The sequence below is a fragment of the Habropoda laboriosa genome, unplaced genomic scaffold (genome assembly GCF_001263275.1).
Source record: "Habropoda laboriosa isolate 0110345459 unplaced genomic scaffold, ASM126327v1 scaffold175, whole genome shotgun sequence".
Taxonomy (NCBI): domain Eukaryota; kingdom Metazoa; phylum Arthropoda; class Insecta; order Hymenoptera; family Apidae; genus Habropoda; species Habropoda laboriosa.
In genome coordinates this window covers 228,039-228,269 of record NW_017100347.1, presented here as the reverse complement: position 1 = coordinate 228,269, position 231 = coordinate 228,039, and positions in this window count along the sequence as shown.

Genomic DNA, 231 nt, shown 5'->3' with positions numbered 1-231 from the left:
GTGTATTAAATTATACGTTCTACAATTTATTCTTATTTAAATGAGAATGCGTATTACATACTCAATAGTGGAACGTATCTCATAGTATCAATGAATTAAAGCAAAGTATGTTATTGAATCTCTTAAACATTGCATCAGGATAATACATTTTTTACTTCTTATTTACACAAATTTGCCCACATTAATATTTTGCTGTTTGAATAATTTCAAAATAATAAAAATTTTTCGATT